The 18,237-nt window shown below is 47.8% G+C and overlaps 1 protein-coding gene and 1 long non-coding RNA gene across 3 annotated transcripts in view; one reads left to right on the plus strand and one right to left on the minus strand.

Annotated features, from left to right (window-relative positions):
* Window positions 1–18,237, plus strand: part of Ksr2 (kinase suppressor of ras 2) — a 352,893-nt gene that overhangs the window by 152,417 nt on the left and 182,239 nt on the right. The window lies entirely within an intron of this gene.
* On the minus strand, window positions 6,436–8,987 carry LOC121133933. Its single transcript, XR_005870948.1, has 2 exons — window positions 8,635–8,987; window positions 6,436–7,882 (listed from the first exon to the last, which is right to left on the minus strand). It is a non-coding gene; the product is annotated as an uncharacterized LOC121133933 (long non-coding RNA).

The following is an 18,237-nucleotide window of genomic DNA, read 5'->3' on the forward strand; positions in this document are numbered from 1 at the left end:
CGTTTCTTCACCCCCAAAGTGTTGGGGATCAAACCCAGGGCGTGGCAGACAAACACGGCGTCACAGAGTTTCTTAGTTTCTGTCAATGGTGTCTTTCACAAAGGCGTATGTTTCAGAGATTCGGAACATACATCTCATGTAGTCGTCACTTCCTAGAAGGCTTTTGGGGAGACTTTTGCTAAGCCTTGCTATCTATCGCTTTGCATAGGAAGTCCCACGACCTCGACTTCTCCTTCACTATTGCTAAAGGCTCCTTTCTCAATCCCAGACCCCGGATCTGACTCTGAGAAAACAAGACATGCTATTCAGGCATGAAATTAACACTGTCAGGTGAATCAATATGAAAATCAGATTTGGAAGTAGAGAGACAAATCTGTGGCTGTCTGGTTTTGGACCGAGGAGGCGTGTGCAGACAGGGTGGCCATGGATGGCCATGTAGCTATGCTTTTTTGCCTCTTGATGCTACGATTTGGACCCAGGGACTTGGCCATGCCAGGCAAGCATTCTAGTACAACCCCTACTGTCTGGGTGCAGATTGCCACCCTTCAGTTTGATTAGAAAGTCACAGGAGGTTCAGTGTGAGGTTGAAGTCATGGGGAAGCTCATGCCTGGCTCCAGCTGGCTGTGACTTTTGTCCCCTTCGATAGGTAGGATGTGCTGAGTGGTTGATGACACCCACCAGCCTTGTGTGTAACCAGGCATAGCAGTGCTGAGTCTTGTACCTGGAACATGTGAATATAGGGACACGTGTCACTGAGTTCAACCTAACAGTTGCTGAGTGTGTGGTGTGCCTGACACTCTGCATGTTGTAGCAGATAGATTCTCACAGCCAACAGGAGAGCCAGTCAGCATGAGTTGAATGTCCTGCATCTGGGATGCTTGGGTCTGGGGAGGTTTCAGACTTTGGACTCTTCGTATTTTTCATGTGCACAGTGCCCCATGAGATCCCTCAGACAACCCACATCTAAAAATCAAATTATTCCATATTTCATATGCATCTTAAACTCACAGCTTGAAGGTAACCTTATACCTCATGTATTTATTTTATTTAATTGTGTGAATGTATGTGTGTGTGTGTGTGTGTGTGTGTGTGTGTGTGTGTGTGTATGGGATAGACAATCTTGGTATCGTTCCTCAGATGTCATCTACCTTTTTTGAGATAGGGTCTCACTGGGCGTTGGTGGCGCACCCCTTTAGACCCAGCACTTGGGAGGCAAAGGCAGGCAGATCTCTGTGAGTTCAAGGCCTACCTGGTCTACAAAGCTACACAGAGAAACCCTGTATTGAAAAACAAACAAACAAACAAAAAAGGAGACAGGGTCTCTTACTGTCCTGGAAGTCACCAAATCAGTCTCTGGTCAGTGAGCCTCAGGGCTCCACCTGCCTCTGCCCCCTCCACCCTCCTACCCCAGCTATCAGCCTGAAGCACCATGCCTGGTTGTGTTTCTTTTCTTTTTTACATAGCTTCTGGGCTTTGAACTCGGGTCCTCATGCTTACAAAGCAAGTACTTTATGGACTTAGTCATCATCCTAGCCCTTTATACTACATTTTAAATAAGTTTGCAAATGAAACCAAGTTTGCATGCCCCGAAGGATTTGTCATACTCATGCTGTCATGAGAAATGCTCAAAGAGTCTTAGACTTGGGGCAATCCAACATCCCGGATGCTCAGTTACTTGTAAAACCTCATTGCACTTACATAGAATTCCCAGACATGAGATTATCTTGAGGTTAGTTACAAAACCTACTAGATTGTGAGCGGTTACTGTACTGGGTTGTTCAATAACACCTTCAGGAAGGAGGTCAGTGTGCTTAGTGCAGGGCTCTTTCAAAGAGAAGTTTTGTTCTGTGCTTGATGGATGCCAATGGTGCAGACCCTGTAGTTTCTACGGGCAGGGTAACACCAGCACGCCGCACTCAGGAGACCAGTGCCTGGCCTCGACCACGCCCTCCACCCCCCTCCATTACACATTTGTTGCCTTACACTGCAGGGCCTGAACAACTATGGGAGGATTTAAGAGCCAAGTGAGATAATTAAATGCTTAAAATTATTTAATATTTTCACATTATCCGTAAAAAACAAGGCTGACATCTAGGATCCAGAATCGTCAGGTGACATTTGATACTTACAATGAAGTGTTTTTTTTTAAAGCCACTTGAAAGAAGCTAGTGAGACAGCTCAGCTGATAAAGGTGTCTGTTGCCAAGGCTGATGATCTGAGTTCAATCCCTGGTGACCCACATGGTGGAAGGAGAGAACCAACGCCAGCAGGTTGTCCTCTGACTTCCACATGCATGCAGGCTCCCCCTCCAAATAAATAAATAATAAATGTATTTAAAGCTAAAAAGAAACAGTCATGATACAATGTACTGGTATCACTGCGTCTGTTACAGTGAACACACACAACAGAAATGAGAAATAGAAACTCAACCAAGGAGAAACTATTAGACCTGGAGAAGATGTTGGAGTTGTCCGTGTGTGTGTGTGTGTGTGTGTGTGTGTGTGTGTGTGTGTGTGTGTGTGCGTGACACATTGTGTTAGCCACAGATAAGCAGAGAGAGAGAGAGAGATGAATGCGGGCTTCAGCTTGCTTTCTCCTTATGCAATCCAGAATGGTATCCCAGAGATTGGTGGCACCCATATTTAGGTCTGACAGCCTCCATTAACCTAACCTAGAGCACCCCTCACCAGGCTGTGCAGAGGCTCCTGCTCCAGATGAGTCCAGGCTTGGCTAAGTTGACAATCTTTATTTAGCCATCTCAACCTCGAGGCTTTAATTCTGTCGGAAGTGATGGTTATCCCTTCCTTGGCTTTAGAATGTGAAGCTCAGGTGGGTTAGAAAGAACTGGGGAGCAGGCAGGAACTAAACTCTTTGGGTGTATTTATTGATGGGTGTGTTGGTGCACACCTACGATCTTGGCATTCAGAAAGTGCTGAGGCAGAAGGATTGCTCTTAGCTGGAGGACATCTGTGTTACACAGTGAGCTCAAGGTCAGCCTGAGCTACAAAGCAAGACCCGGTTTCAAAAAACCAAAGCCAGAACTGAGGAGATGGGTCAGTGGGTTTGGACTTGCTGCAGAGGCAGGAGGCTCGAGATCTGTCCCTGGCACCCAAATAAATGTGGGGCATGGTTGCTGTGCCTGGAACCCCAGAGCGATGGGAGATGGAGATAGCAGATGGCTAGGGCTTGTTGGCTGGCTACTAGCCTAGCTCTGGGATCAGTAAGAGACCTGTATCATAGGAGTAAGGCCAATAGTGGCAGCGTGAGACACTTAGCATCACTTACCAACACTTATCAGCACACACATACACACACACACTCACACATTCATACATGCACACACATACATATGCATGCACACACATATACACATATGTACTCGTGCACACATACACGCATGTACACAATACACATGGATATACTATACACACTCCTACACATTCATACATGCACACATATGCGCACATACACAGAAACACTCATAATCACATGCATACACATGTACACACTCACACACTTGCACATACACATGTACACACACATGCACACACATACACACATTCACACATGTACTCATGCACACATACATACATACATGTACACACATACACACAGACACTCACACACATTCGAGCACTCCTCCACTTAAGTCTTAGCGTGAGGGTACCCTGTGTGATTATGGTGCTGGGATTTCCTCAGCTCTCCCATGCATTGATCCTATGGTCTTGGTCCTGCTGTTTACGTGAACCTAGGGTTGCAGAGCCACTGGTGGAGCTTGAGAATGAGTCTTAGGACTAAGGCTCTGAGAGATAGCAGTTCAACGTTGTACAAGAAAGTGGAGGTTGCCCTGAGGGCTTAGTTTGTTGGTAGGATTTATGACTTCCCTTTCTCTTGTTCTGTGGTAATCAGGTTGAGTTTTTCTTCTTCTTTCCCCTCTGTGTTTGGCCAGTGGTGCCAGCCTTCTGGGAGGAAATGTCACTTGCTTGCCAAATTAAAAGCCCCAAATCTGTTCCCTCTGGAGCATGAAGGCATTGCTGGGAAAGAGGCTGTGCTCCCTGTCTGGCTCTTCGACCTATTTAATAGGCTTTGAAATGAACCTTTTAGTATAATAGATGGGAGACGTCAGAATTCCTTTGAGGCCAGCTTCGCTGTTGTGCCTGCCTCCCAGATGGCACCCTGAGTTGCAGAGGGCAGCTGCCTGGGACTTTGATTTAAGATAGTGGGTGACTGATAGTAGATTAGGGTGGAACAGTCACATTGAGGCAGATGGAACTGGATCTAGGGACAGCTGAGGTCCCCAAAACATATGCAGAAACTGGAGGCCACGGTGGTGAAGCTACCCTGCATCAAGGGTGTGGCCTCAGCTCCTAGATACAAGGCAGTCGTAAAACAGTGAATAGCAGCCTCATGAAGGGTACTCAGATGTACGTCCTGGACCAGAGGACAGTTCTGAGTCTGCCTTGAGACAAGCACTTCTGCGCCCCAGACGGAAGCTGTACTGCTTTTCTTCCTGTCACTGTGACAAGATACCTGATGGGGGCACCTAAAGGAAGGAGGGAGTTGGTTCGGTCCACAGTTTGAAAAGGCACAGTCCATCACCAGTTATATAATTCAGTGGAGAAGGGCCGATGTAGGAGAAGAAGGCTGCAGAACAAGCCCAGATGATATTCATTTAAGATGTAATAGCCTCCTAAAGAACTGTCCTCTAACACAGGGGCCAATAAGCAGTTCTGTAAGGAGCCAGGGTGTAAATGCATCAGCTTTCTGTGTCCCCCTGGTCTCTGCTGGGCTCATTCCAATCCAGTCAATGGAATTCCCATTCCACTGGGAGCAAGAGAGTAGTCGTGGACAGTATGCCAATGATGGGGGTGGGCATGTTCCAGTAAAGTTTTATTCATAAGAACTAGTGGTTGTGGGCCAGAAATTTGTCTATGTCTAATCTGAGAGGAGAGTAGATCAAGTCAAGAGAAGAGGGCATACCCTGGCAGAAAAGTGGGAGGCGCCAGTACCTGGAGGTAGTGACACAGAGATGGAGACGGAGAGGGAGAGGGAGAGGGAGAGGCAGAGGGAGAGGGAGAGGGAGAGGGAGAGAGAGAGGGAGAAGGAGAGGGAGAGGGAGAGGGAGGGAGAGAGGGAGAGAGGGAGATAGAGATAGAGAGATGGAGAGGGAGAGGCAGAGGGAGAAGTAGAGGGAGAGGGAGATAGAGATAGAGAGATGGAGAGGGAGAAGGAGAGGGAGAAGAGGGAGAGGGAGAGGGAGAGGCGACCAGACGGTTAAGTAACAGCCCAGGTTTATTCTGCGGCTGCCAGAAGAGACCCTCCCTGGAGGGCTGTCTGTAAGCAGGGCTATCATGGATCAGGCATGCTATTAGCTGTACTACATTTTGACCTCAAAGGCTTTGGTCTGGCTCTGTGAATGCTTCCCTTCCTCTTTGTCATTAGTTAATTCTTGCAGGTGTGCCCCGAGCTTCCCAGGACACCATACAGTGCGTGGTTCTGGTGGCGAGGGTGAGCAGAAGTCTGTGGGAGGCGCTGCTGTCTGCTTCTGGTGGCTGTTGGCAGGGAACAGAGCCTCACATCCTCTCCTAGCACCAGACACCGTCCCACCCGCGTCACCTCCAATGGCCGGGTGACAGCTCCTGATGGGCAGCTTAGGCCTGTGTCATTTAAACTGAATGTGGCTGGAAACCTTCTGGTTGCTAGTGATGAGCCCTGCCCCCTCTCCTGTTCCCCGTAGGCTGGAGGTATTTATTAACTTAAATTAATAGAGGAAGAAGAAGAAAACCCTTACCAGCCCTCTGGACCTCCTCCAGACAGGCCCTGCTCTGCCATTGCCAGGCTCCCGGAAGGTTTTTCTACAGGGCTGGCCAATCAATGACTTTCAGGAAGCAGATGCTAAGCTGTTCCTTCCAGACCTGGCTTTGCCTTGGGACCATCTTCTGCACATCGGGAAGGCGGCCTGTGTGTGTGGCTGTGGTTTCCCTTACAGGAGGCCAACCCTACCCCTTTCTGTCCACACCTTCTAGCATCAGAGAACAAATACTTGGCATCAGAAGTGGCTAGTGTTTACGGCAACTCACCTATGTGTTCTAGCATTACCCTGCAACCCCCAGGTGAGGAAACCACCTCTTTTTTAAGTGAAGGTCCTCATTTCCTTGCACAGATATTCAAATCCTTCAGTATAGCTTGGAGACCATAAATAATGACTCAGAAAGTGTTTAATGGATTAGTGAGTGAGCGAATGCTTTCTCCCAGCATAGAATAATTAAGAAAAACCTCAATGCAGGGTCATCCCTGTCAATGGCATCTGTCAGTTCCTTCCTAGTCTAGATACTGCAGGATGGGGAAATGTGGGAGCCAGTGACTGGAAACATTCTTCATTGTTTTCTTCTAGCTTCATTTCTGTGACTGTAACACCCCAGCAAAAAACAACGTAGGGAAGGGAAACGTTTATTTGGCTTACAATGTCAGGTCCCAGTCGTCATAGGAAGCAAGTCAAGGCAGGAACTCAGGCAGTGGGTCACATCACACACAGTCAAGAGCACAGAAAGGGGGCACACCCATGCTGCCTGCTTGATTGCTTCTTTGTGTAGTTTAAGATCGCCTGGCTAGGGAATGGTGTTGCCAACAGTGGGCTGGGCTGGGTCCTCCCTCATCCATTGACAATTAAGACATTCCCTCACAGACATTCCTGCAGACCAACATGATTTAGATAATTCTTGAGCTGACACATTTCCTTGTCAGAGGATTCTTTTTTGTGGCAAGTTAGCATTTTAAACTAACCATCACCACATTCCTTTCAACAAATCTAGGGCTGTTTTGTTTGCTTGTTTGATGTTTTCTTGTTTTCAGTTGGGAATGAGAACACTTCTAACACAGGTGTTGTAGGCAACCTCTGTTCTAGTAAAACCAATGTGCCTTTCTCTACAGATGCGACAACATAAGTATGGGTAAGATGAGCTTGCAGTCAGTCAGTGGATTCTGCAGGAGGTTGGGCTGTGAATACCAGAAAGGTTGTATTTGCTGTTTTTTTAAAATGATGTATTATTTATTTCTTTTTGTATGTGAAGAATCCTTCCATCCTCATTACAGACCCCCCCAGCAACACGTTGTAGTGGGGCTGCTGGTTGCATGTCACTAAAGGAAGCTAGCGTGTCCCACACAGGGTACCTATTCCTAACGTGTGTGCTGTCTCCGTTTCTTCCATGAGATAGTTACCGCACCAAGAGCCCAGACTGAGGAGCAGTTTGTGGTTCTGCCTGCACTGCACACTTGCTGTAGGTGCTCACCACAGCTGGGCTGTGGGGGTAGGGGAGACGTAAGGCTGCCACTGCCCTGCTGGGCCCTTGTGTGGCTGTAACTTGCTCAGGCCCCAGCCAGGAGCATCTTATAAAATATGAGCTGAATATAGATGGAGCTCCAAGGGTCTCCAAAGCCATTATCCATGCTTGGCGGATCTCGGAGGATGCTCATGCCAGAGCCCTGCTCTGACTTAGGTTTCCAAGATTCTTCCTGATGGTCGAGGAAGCTAGGGACTCTACGAACCGCAGGGGCCTCTCAGAAGTTAATGTCCCGTTCCAGGTTGTGATGGACCGCAGCTGGGTATCTGCCTGGGGCCAATTTATTGTGAGCAGCCCGGCAAATTTGGCCTCCAGTGAAGAGTTTTCGAGTTTACTTAACCATGGCAAGGGCCATGTGTTAAAATGGCAAAACTCTCTGGTGGTTTTTGGTGGTGGGGCCAAGTGGCAGGTGCCTTTGCCTGTTACCCCTTTCTCTCCGGTGGGAGTTCTTATGGAAGAGGGACACATGTCCCCATTTTCCCTTCTCTTCAGCTTCTTTATTCACAGTTTGGAAAGGTGAGGTCCCATTTGCATACAAAAGCTAAGCAAAACAAACAAACCATAGGGTCGGTGAGACGTCTCAGTGAGTAAGGGTGATTGCCCATCCCTGATGAGCCTGATGAGTCTTGGGAGACTTGTATGATGGGAGGAGAGAAGTGGTTCCTACGGGTTATCTTCTGAAGCTCACCCTGACCTGTGCCCCTCCTGACACACAATAGGTAAGTAAATAAATGCAACAAGCCCTACAAATCACTCTTTTCAGAAGCCACAGATTTTAAGTTTAACAAGTTCGTGCTTGCAGAACACACACGAGTGTGTAGGTACACAGCTGTGTGTGCATGCATGGAAGCCACAGCATGTTCTGAGTGACTTCCTTTGTCACTCTCTGATCCCTCTGTCTCCACCCTGGTGTTGGAGTTCCAGGCACATACACTCATGCCGGGCTGCGTATGTGGGGGCAGAGGATTTGAACTCGGGGCCTTATTCTTACACGCCAGGCTCTCTTTCCCTCCAAGCATCTCAGACCTAGGTTAAATGAGTTTTGATAAACTTATTTTCCCTGGCACCCATCACCCTCCAAAAGATGAGCATGTCTTACCTACACTGGAAAGTTCTTTCAAGCCTCTCTCAAAGCGTCACACCCAACCCGAAAGCAACAACTGTTCTGATTCATATCACAGGGCTTAGATGTCTTCTAGGACTCTATAAATGGAGTCCTGAGGTACACGTGCTTTGGCGTCTCACTTCTTTCATGAGACATCTTTCCCTCAGCATGCTCCCCCTGGGACTCACCTCTGTGTGGCACCGGGTCTTTGTACGAGCAGCCAACAGTTCATTGCTGAGCAAACAGCAATTTACCGGTTCTCAGCATGTCTGTTTCCTAGGTCACAGCAAAGAAAAAAAAAAGAAAATAAAAAGCCTCACAGACAGTAGCAGTTTGTTGACTTACAGGGCTCCAGGCTAGAAAGCCAAAATCAAAGTGTCAGCCGAGCTGTGAGCCCCTGAAGCTTTGAGACAGAACCCTTTCTTGTCTCTTTGTGATTTTGGTGGCTTCAGGCCATGCTTGGTGTTGGCTGGTGCAGAGCCATACTGTTCAAAGCCAGCTCCTTTCTTCATGAAGTCACTAGACTCTCCCATCATAAAGATTCCAGCGGAGAGGCCAGGCTTACTCTGATTCAGCCTGGCCTCATCTTTTTTTTTTTTTTTTTTTTTTTTTTTTTTGCTTTTCGAGACAGGGTTTCTCTGTGTAGTTTTGGAGCCTATCCTGGCACTCACTCTGTAGACCAGGCTGGCCTCGAACTCACAGAGATCTGCCTGCCTCCGCCTCCTGAGTGCTGGGATTAAAGGCGTGGGCCACCAATGCCTGGCACCTGACCTCATCTTAACAGTGTCCCACATTTACACATACCTGAGCTCGCCAAATAAGGTCACATTCATGGGTACTGGGAGTTAAAATGCCCGTCTCCCCCATCCCACCGTGTGTGTGTGTGTGTGTGTGTGTGTGTGTGTGTGTGCGCGCATGCGTATGGAGGCCAGAGGTTGATGATGCGTATCCTCTGCAGTCACTCTCCACTAGTGTTTTTTGAGGCATGGTCTCAGTAGGACATCATGCTCACTAATTGGGCTAAGCTGCTTAGCTAGAAAGCCCCAGGGCTCCCCCTGTCTCTCCCTCCTCAGGAGGTTTTTTCGTATGTTCCAGGAATCAAATTCAGGTCCTCATGTTTGTAGGGCAAGCACTTTACCCACTGAGGCATCCCCTCAGCTCCTTGGACACAGTTTCACCGGCTCTGTTCCCATCAACGAACCTTTGTTTAGTGTGTTTACAGGTCAGGGGTTCTACGAACGCACCTGAGTGCACCACCAATATTCTCATATGAGTTTTCTTGTGTGGACAATGTCTTGGTGTCTCTTGCTTAAACCCCTGTGAGAGGTACTCTAAAGTCCTCCTGGATGTGTGTATTTAGCTTTATGTGTAAATCCCAAGCTGGTCTCCAAGCAACTTGTACATTGGACAGCCTCACCAGCAGATGAAGGAAGCCAGGAGCTTTCCATTGTGATTCCTCTCAGTGTGGGACAGTTTTGTCCCTCGAGGGCACCTGGGAAGGCTGGAGGACAGTTCTGCTTTTACAGGTGGAGCTGGGGAGGCTGACTGACTTGTTATGTCTGGGTGCTGAACAAAGAAGCCAGCTAGAGCATCATACAGTGTGGAGATGGTCCCGGGGAAAGCTGAGAAGGGGAGCCCTGTGTCCTACCTCTTGGTTCTGTGGTACTTTGGTCCTCATTTCTTCATCCCCACAGGTGGGAAGTGAGACTCGCTGTGTTCCAGGCTGGGAAATGGTTAAAACTGCCAGGTATCTTTCCACGAATCCCCCTGCCTCTGAGTGTGCATGTGTGTGTGCATGATTTGTGTGTGTGTGTGCATGTGTGTGTGTGTACATATATGTGCACACCTGCCATAGCACTCCTGTGAAGGTCAGAGGACAACTTATTTATTTGTAGGGTTTGGGGCAGGGGACAGTTGCCACAGTGTGCATGTGGAGGTCAGAGGACAACTTACAGGATTTGGTTCTTTCCTTCCACCACGTGGGGCCTGGGGATGGGATTGAACTCCAGGTGTTAGGCTTGGTGGCAAGCCCTCTTTCCCCCACAGAGGCAGATGTCTGTCCTCACTATTACTTAGCATCACATTTCTCTTTTTCTAAGAATGCCCCGGCTGAGTGATGGGCTCAGCCTCATTCTCCCCTTTGCCTGTGACTCCAAAGACAACCCCCTAGTCTTCTTGGAGTCAACAGGAGAAGGTCATGATTCTTCTTGGCTCATGAATGCTCATCAAGCCAGCACTGAACACTCACAAACAGCCATCCATCAGAAGGAACAAAACCCACCCTTCTGTCTCCTGATGTCTGATGTCCATTCTTGGCATGCTCTTGAGCATCTGGCTGGTAATGCCTGCCCTCTCCCTGCTTCACGGATCACCAGTCTGTTTGACATAGGCCATGGGAGCATCCAGTAGCCCAGAGTCAGTAGGATGGAGGTAAGGATTAGCAAGGCTATTTTTTTGCCCTGAAACAAGAGAGATGCTTGATATGAGCTACCAGCCACAAAGCCAAGCTAAAGCCTCCTGGTGTTTCAGAACTAAAAGAGATGTTACAGATGATTTGCAGCAGGCCTGGCTTATACACTCGCATGGGAAATGGGTGCTGTTCTGATATCTCTAATTTTCCTGTTCCTAAGGAATTACTACTTATTTCTCATGGTTAGCTTCAGCTGCCAACTTGACACAGCCCAGGATTATCTGCGGGAGTCTTCAGTTGGGGAACTGCCTCAATCTATTGGTGCATGGACAGGATGGTGGCCATCTTCTTGGTTGCTAGTTGATGTAGGAACTCTGGGTGGTGCCATCCATGGACAGGTGGTTCTGGGCTGTAGATGAAAGCAGCTGGAAGTCAGCCTGGGAGTGAACCAGTAAGTAGCCTTTGTCTATGGTCTCTGCTTCAAGATTGTGCCTTGAATTCCTGCCCTGATTTCTCTCAGTGATGCACTGTGACCCGGAAGTGCGAGATGAATAAGCCCTGTCCTCCACAAGCTGCTTTAGTTCATGGCCCTTGTCACAGCAACAGAAAGCTAACAAAGACAGGTTTGGCAGACATGAAACTCTAGTCTCCCTGCCCCTCCCCATGAATTATGCTATAGAAGTTGGAACGAAATAGATAATAATGGGTTTAAAAAGCATCAAGAATCTTAATTCCTTCCTGCATCAGACTTGGTGTTCTCTAGGTATTTCTTCAAGTCCTTATCCTACAGTGTGGGGAGGACACAAGGAAAGTCGTTTCTCACAATCTCAAAGAACCTCTATCAGGATTCAGTAACTTTCATCTTGAGACAGGGCCTCGTGGTGTAGCTCAGGGTGGCTCCTCCTGCCTCAGCCTCTCCAGGTCTGGGAGTCCAAGAGGGTGCTGCCACACTTGCTTCCTGCTAGTGTTTTGTTTCTTTATTTGGGTGGTCTGTCTATGTTTTGGGACAGGGTCTCTATGTAGCCTCAGCCAACCTGGAACTCACTATGTAGGTAGACCAAGCTGGCCTAGAACCCACAGAGAACTTTCAAGTGCTGGGATGACAAGTGGCATCATGCCTGGCTGCTTTTTTACAATTGGCTTTTATTGTGAAATGCTTTAAACTTCATAAAATGTCATAGCAGAGAATTTCCTTTGTTACTGTCATCTAGGTTCCCCAAACCCACCCACCCCCCCAAAAGGTCTTACCTCATAGTACATTGTAAAAACCAGGGCATTTGAAACATATTAATGCAGGTACAGGTCGTATTTGACTCTAACTAAATTTTACATTTTACATGCATTGAAGATTTTATTGTTCAGAAGGTGACATGCACCTTTTTTAAGGAAAAGCTTCGATGGGAGAAAGATCTGGGTTCGATTCCCAGCTGTGCCACCTGTCTGCTGGACTGTGGGCTGCTTACTTTACCTTTATGACCCCCAGTCTCTTCATCTGCAAAGATAATATTTGCCCACAGTCCTATGGTGAGTCTGTCTATCTGTCTGCCTGTCTGTCTATCTATCATCTTCTACCTGTCTCTGTGTGTAGAGCTGTATAATAATTGCATGTGTGCATGGGAGGACTCAAGAGGACAACCAAAGGTGATGTTCCTCAGGAACCATCAGAAGATCTTTTTGGAGACAGGCTGTCTGATTATTTTGGGACTCACCAAGTAGGATCTACAAGCTCTGAGACCCTCCTGTCCTTGCCTCCTCAGTCTTGAGGTCACAGATGGCTACCCATTGCCAGAGTTTGTATGTGGATTCTTGGGGTTGAATTTAGGCTTTGAGCACTGTCAATATTGGGCCACCTTGACATCCCCAGTCCCCTTCCTTGAGACTCCAGTAACATATGGAGGTATCCACTGCTTGGGCATCTGCCTGGTGTGAGAAGACAATGATAGCTCGCATTTAGGTTCAGAGCAATGAGTCACATTAGGGAATGGTGAGCAGTGGGGTATACTGGAGTGACCTCAAGTCGGGGGCCCTCTACCTCTATGGTTGGTTGCTGGCATATTAGGGTGGACCTGGAATTGTCCCATTACAGTTTATCAAGAAGTTACAAATGTGGACATTTTTCCATGTGTGAATTTTCTGTTTATGAAAATGGTTGCCCACAAATCCGGATTAAGGTCATGCACCATCCAGACTATTTCCCTAGAGTTCTGATGTTAACCGAAGGTTGTGAGTCTTGCAGAGCAAATCTAGAATTTTCCAACCCTTTCATGCCTAACCCCCCCCCTTGAAGTCTACCCTAACAGAGAGACCACTGGGTCCACTCTCAGGCTACAACCGGGAAATCTCAAGCCCCTCTCCCCCTTCCCTTCCCCCCTCTCCCCCCCATCTGCCAGCCTGATCTGCCCAGTCACTTGGTGGAGGCTTTCCGCTCAGGTGTCTCCAGGCTGTATCAGGCTGACAAAGCTAACCAGGAAAGCACAGAAGGAATAAAGTACCGAGAGCCACGTTGATTGACAGGCCCAGGGACTAATTCTAGACCACCCCACCTGAAGGGACTGGCTTATCTGAACTTCAGCTTTGCTGAGCAGTCTTGATCCTTGTCTCCACAGTGGCCAAGTGGGGTTTGCTAAAATGGCTGTCCGAGAAGGTGCCTTTCCCACAATCCTCTGCGGTGATTTTAGAAGAGATCATCTGCATTTAATCTATAACCTAGTTAGCGAGCTTTTCATGAGCTCCTCTGCACCTCTAGACGCTACACCATTAATCCTCATGGAGTTAGTATTTTAATGAAAGTTGGAAAAACAAATTCCTTGTAGGCTGCACTTGTCATTGACCCCTTTTCTTGATGAAACCACGAGTTGCTCTGGCTTCTTCCACAAAGTACATTTGCTGTCAAGTTCCCTGGGATGGTGACTTCAGGATCTACATACTGTAAAGTCTGAGAAACTCAATGTGTGTCGGCCTTTTGCTCAGTGACGGCACTGCGTTCTCATTGTGGCTTCTTTCTTTCCCAAGCCTGCTTTATGAGTAGTTCTAAACTGCCGCCCTCTCAGAGGTTCTCATGAAAGTCTTGATCCTGTGTTATCTTGGGCCCTGTGCACGACTTTGGAAGCTTCCCTGTATCCAGGGGAGTGAAAGAAGTTTGTCGGGCCAGGTGTTCAAACATCTGCCTGTTCCACATGGTAGCATGTAGGTGAGCTCTAGGTAGACAAAACTGACACATGTCATCTGTATCTTTGTTTTAAATGTTACTTTATGTGTATGTGTGTTTTGCCTGCAAATATGTCTATATCACGTGCATGTCTGGTGCCCATAGAGGCCAGTAGAGGACATCAGTTCCCCTGGGCTTTAGTTATAGATGGTTATGAGCTGCTATGTGGGTTCTGGGATTTAAACTGAAGTCCTCTGGAAGAGTATCCAAAAGCAACAGGTGGCTCTAACCTCTGAGCCATCTCTCTAGCTCCCCTGTCATCTACATCTTAAATAAAACATGGATGTTTGGTCAGCCTGCATCATGTAGACAGAGCTGCCTCGAGGTGCAGGTGGCATGTGTGGCTCCAATATACAGGAGGTTGTAGGAGTGAGTGACCCTGTTTGCTTTGGCACCATCTTCAAGGTTACCAAGACATTAAAGACCATCCCTGAAGTTTAGCTGGACAGTGGCTCACACACCCTCTCAGGTGACCTCGAAGGATCTGGAAATGGACTTGCCTTGCTCCAGCTCTGGCTTTGAAAGTGGCAGTTCGCTGCCAAGACTGTCAGAAATAGATGGTGGGGGGGCAGAGGCTGGGAAAGCTGGGCAGTGCCTCCAGGAGCCAGCAAGGGAGGGAAAACCCCCGAGGGGCCCAAGAAAGTCAGAACAGCTCATTTTTAAGAATTCTAGCAATAGTTTAAAAGGAAACCAGACCCGATTGGTTGCTTACTGCGTCTCACTGCTTTTGGTGGTGTTTGCCACTTCGGCCCCTTCCTGGACTGAGCAGTTGGATTTGGAGCTTGCTCTCACAGCTTCTGCCCATTGCCCTGGAACCCTCATAACTGTTTAACCTAGCTATGGCCCCAGATCTCTCCGGACGTCCTACAAACAAAATTCTCCTCTCCACCTTGGAAAGATTCAGAAGGCCCACAGCCAGAAATGTTGGCAAAGGACTTGTGAAAGCTGGCCCTCGACCCTAGTCCCGAGCTTCCTTCAGAAAGTCTGCACCAGGCCCAGGACAGGCATGAGAATTCTGGGGGAGGTTAAATGTCAGGAGGCTATTACTGTCGCTGCAGAGGGACCCCTATAGTGAAGTTAGAGGTACTCAGTTTGAAAGACAACTGAGAAGTATGGGTATATAATGGAGATGAGGATGAAGAAGGGTGTGTGCCATTCAGATGCCCCCAAGCTTGTTGCCCCTATCACTCGTAGACCTTCTGAGAATGCTAAACTAGGGCAAAGGACAGAGTTGATTTAGACTAAGTTTTACAGGGTCCCTTATTGCTCATGATGCTGTGTAGCAGGCATGAGAGCAGTAATGTTGAATACTTGGTGTGTGAGTTCTCTTCATTTCCCTTTTGTTTTTGTTTTTTGTTTGTTTGGTTTTGCTTTTTTTTTTTTTTTGTTCTGGGACTGGAGGGTTGGGGGGCTGTGGGGGTAATCCCTTCCAAAATTGTCATTAGGAATCTAGAAGGAATGTGTGCAGCTTGAATGCATGCGAATGAAGTCATTATATCATTCTGTCTTGACTTGACCCTAAGAGCCAGTGAGTCTCAAGTACTCCCAGTGCTTTAGAGGCCTTGAGTGTGAACTGAAACACAATAACCCCAAAGAATGTAAACAGAATTTGCCGTACATTGGTTAGAAGGTAATAATTAGAGTAGATTGTTGTTATTTGAATTTTTAGTAATCAGCATGTAGGACACACACACACACACACACACAAACACACATGCGCGCGTGTGCGCACACACACACACACAGCACACTGTGATTGGTGTGGGTTTCACCTCAAGCTACCTGCACACCTATTATCTCATCTAGCTAAATCACTGCCCTGAGAGGTTGGCTGGTTAGAAATATTCAGATTAACTTGTTGCACAGAGAGGCGGAGCTCGGAGGCTCATTGAGGTTAATTGACTGGGCCAAGGTCAAAGAGTTAATTAGGAGGAAGTCAGGGGAGTAGAGCAGCTTCGTTCAGGATGCAGGAAAGGTGAACCAGGCATGCCATTCAGAACTACAAAGAAGCCAACGGAACTGGTTTTAATTCTCTATTTCAACTCACTGAAGATCCTCAAATATTATGACAACATGTAGTCAGTTTAGAAAGGTACAGGAGGGGCTGGAGCGGTGACTCAGCAGTGAAGAGCACTTGCTGTTCTTGTAGAGAGCACAAGTTTAGTTCCCAGCAATCACCTACTCACAACCACCTGCAACTCTAGATTCAGGGGCTCTTCTGGCTTCCATGGGCACCGCGCGCGCGCCGCCCACACCCACACACACACACACACACACACGATATTTTTGGTCAAAAGTTAAGGTATCTATCTGGCAGCATTTACCCTGATTGAAAACGCTCAGAACTTGGAGTGTAATAGTAAAACCCACAGCTCATCTTGTTTGAGCATCATTACCTTTAAGGGGCTCGCTGACCACGCCTGACTGCAGGATGCTGTATTGGATGGCACAGTCTAAGCTGTTCATAGCAGAGGCCATCCATCCTTTGGGACTAACTCTTCTAGGGGGGCTGTTCTGCTTCATCCATTCCCTTCAGAAGATACGTCTTAAGCATCCATTACTTGTGGAGTGCTGAGGCTGTGGTGCAAATGAGGAAGATTGTTATCTTTGCATGGAAAGTGCACAAAATTTACAGCATGAAGAGTAAAAGTGGTTTCAGTGTCAGAAAGTGCTGCAACAGACTTCCTAGGACATTGACCGCAACAGACATGGGTGCAACAGACTTCTTAGGACATTGACCGCAATAGACATGGGTGCAACAGACTTCCTAGGGCGTTGACTGCAATAGACCAGGGTATTGAGATGGATAACAGTAGAGAGGTTCAGGGCAGTACAGTTGAGCTGAGGCTCGGAACAGAGGAATGCTCATGGGAAGAGCAGGTGTGTAACAGGCATGGGGAAGATGTCTCAGGGAGAGAATGTATGTACAAAGACCCTGGGACAGGGCAGCGCTCCCACGAAGACGGTATTGAAAGAGACTTGATTGCCTTGGTATCCCAAATGCTAGATATATTGAAGGTTGCCATCGAGTGTCGGTTGCATGGATGGATGATGGATTTCTGGGTGTATGGAAAGATTTGGGATGGATGGGTGGATCGATGAATGAATGGAAGGATAGACAATGTCTTAGTTTACTTTCTATTTCTGTGATAAACACCAAGTCAACTTGGGGAGGAAAGGGTTTACTTGACTTATAGGTTAGAGTCCTCTCTGAAGGAAGTCAGGATAGGAACTCAAACAGGGCAGGAACCTGATGGCAGGAGCTGATGCAGAGGCCATGGAGGGGAGCTGCTCACTGGTTTGCTCCTCATGGCTTGCTCAGCCTGCTTTCTTACGGAACCCAGGACCACCAGCCCAGGGATGGCCCCACCTGCAGTGGACTGGGCCTTCCACATCAATCATTAATGAAAAAGTTATCCCCACAAACATTCCCACAGGCCAATCTGATGGAGGCAATTCTTCAATTGAGGTTCTCTCTTCCAGACTCTAATTTGTGTCAAGTTGCTTCTTTTACACAATTCTGGGGTGCCGTGAGAGTTCACTGCCTTTATCTGCTACAGTGATTTACTCATGGCATAGCATTCTGCTGAAGTGAATTTGGGCCATGTACTAAGGCCCACAGCTTTCTCTGGGCTTCATAACCTGCTCCTGTGAGACTTGTTCTGGGGCATTGTAAAGAGAAGCCTTTTCCTTGCCAGCAGCTTTGGTTTATCCCCCGCCAGTCTCCTGGGCTCTGCCGTGTTGTAGTCCCCAAATAACACACAAGATGCCGTATTAATTATGAAGCTGTTGGCCTTGCTTGTTTCTTACTGGCTAGCTCTGACTTAAGTATTTACCCCATAATTGTTAATCTAAGTATTTCTCTTACCGGAGAAGTTTCCGGGCTTCTTATCCCTATGGCAGTTACATCTTGACTTTGTGTGTTTCTCCTACCCAGAGTCCTCCTGGACTCCTAGTCCCACCTATCTTGCTTCCCTATTGGCCAACAGTGCTTTATTGACATATACACAGGTCTTCCCCAACAGGGCATCAAGAAAGGGGGCAGTATATAGAGTGTTTCTTTGTGGGGGGGTGGGGGGTGCTTAGAGGTAGAGAGAATGGTCCAAAGTATGGAGGCTGGTGCCAGCATGGGGGCCAGCTTTGGGGTTTCATTACTGTTAATTACAGCCGCAC

Source organism: Mesocricetus auratus, unplaced genomic scaffold, assembly GCF_017639785.1.
Source record: "Mesocricetus auratus isolate SY011 unplaced genomic scaffold, BCM_Maur_2.0 Super-Scaffold_100025, whole genome shotgun sequence".
NCBI classification, from domain to species: Eukaryota; Metazoa; Chordata; class Mammalia; order Rodentia; family Cricetidae; genus Mesocricetus; species Mesocricetus auratus.